At 36.8% G+C, this 1,751-nt stretch overlaps 1 non-coding gene across 1 annotated transcript; it reads right to left on the bottom strand.

Annotated features, from left to right (window-relative positions):
* Positions 1-1,670: 1,670 nt before the first annotated feature.
* On the bottom strand, positions 1,671-1,742 carry Trnap-cgg. Its single transcript has one exon. It is a non-coding gene; the product is annotated as a tRNA-Pro (tRNA).
* Between the last annotated feature and the right edge of the window lie 9 nt (positions 1,743-1,751).

Raw genomic sequence — 1,751 nt, 5'->3', positions numbered from 1 at the left:
CTTTGGAATGCTGGCGATTTCTTTGTCTAATTTTGAGTCTGATACCATTAGTCATCCAAATTTTATCATTAAGTCTTATAGTTACTGTTTTATGGGGCACGAATAGGTCGATAGCAGTTAGGATTTTATCGGTTAAAAGAGAGTTCATATGTTCAATATCACCTTGTAATAAAAGATTCCAGTCAATGGACTTAAGATACTCATTTGCCCCGTCAAAGTCAGTGTTATTGAAGTATAATAAAGTCTTTTTATATGCATGCTTCTTTAAAGTTTTAAATTTCATATCAGCGCTCTACAAGAGGGAGGATGTACTATTGTATTTTTAATAAAGTTAACGTTGTTTGTTAGTATAGTGTCAAGTGATGTTGAGGTCTGGAAAGTAATCCTGGTAGGTTCAGTAACAGTGTTTTCTAGCCCGTATTTCAACAAAATTCTATGTAGATGTGAGTTTGGATTTAGATGTAACATGTCTTGATTTATATCACCTACCATGACTACTTCCCTTTGCAGATCAATAATATTATTTAGGTTAATATCTACCCTGTCCCAGTAGCCAACGAGAGAGTTAGAGGGTCTATATATACAGCCGAAGAATAGGTTTATTATGGGTAGTTACTTCAGTCCATATTAATTCAAGATTATCTGTCTCAAGGTCAGGTCTACGTTTAATATTAATATTATGTTTAGTATAAATCAGAACTCCGCCACCATAATTATCTCTATCCTTTCTAAAAATATTACTAAAGTTTTCCAAAGATACAGCACTATCAGGAATTGAATTATCAAGATGAGTTTCAGAGACGCACAGTATATCGTATTCGGAGAATTCAGCATCAAGAATATGAGTTTTGTTCCTTAACGAACAAATATTGATATGACAAATAGAAATAAAATCTAGATGGATGTGGGAGTTGGGTGGACCGTGCTTCGGGTGAATATCACCGCATATGGATAATATATATAATAAAATAAAAATGTAGTGCAAATTCAGAGAGAATAGATTCAGAGAGACACTAACGATACATAAACATTTATAAAGTAGTGAGTCATTCCCTGCCGTTACAGCACCAAGATAGTTTGTTGTTTTATCCATTGTCAAAAAGGAAACGAATATATAGAAAATACATCCTGGTAGAGTAAGAGCAGAGAATGATAAAGATAGGTTTTCAGGAAAATACACGGGATATAACAATATTTATGTTTTGTAAATAAGATTGACATGTATAACTGTTTATATGTTTTAACTTTGATGACTTAAGCCTCTTTAGTCTCTATGTCCCTATGTCCCTGTCCTGGACTGCTCAGTTGACTTGTTGACGATTGGACAATCCTTCCGGAAATGTCGGAAGTCCCCACATGAGAAACAGGTTCCCTGGTTGCCTGCAGGTTAGTCACGAAAAAGCTGATTCCCATCAGAATGCCGCATAGGATTAGAAACCTGACCTGGAGCTCCTGTCGCAAAACTAGGGCCTCTCCTCACTTTCCCACAATAAACCTTCACGACCCAGCCCATTTGGACGTGCAAATACCACCAATAGCGCCACCTATTGGCGTTCTCATACCAAAGAGAAAATAATTGCATCCTAATTCCTACCGTCAATCGGTTGAAATTATATTTATATGTACTTTTTTCCCTAATAAGTTAATGCTAAAAGAAAAGCGCAAAACTTGGGCTCGTCCGGGAGTCGAACCCGGGACCTCTCGCACCCGAAGCGAGAATCATACCACTAGACCAACGAGCCGGTTTCATT

Source organism: Mizuhopecten yessoensis, unplaced genomic scaffold, assembly GCF_002113885.1.
Source record: "Mizuhopecten yessoensis strain PY_sf001 unplaced genomic scaffold, ASM211388v2 scaffold716161, whole genome shotgun sequence".
Classification (NCBI taxonomy): Eukaryota; Metazoa; Mollusca; class Bivalvia; order Pectinida; family Pectinidae; genus Mizuhopecten; species Mizuhopecten yessoensis.
This window is presented reverse-complemented; position numbering and strand designations above follow the sequence as displayed.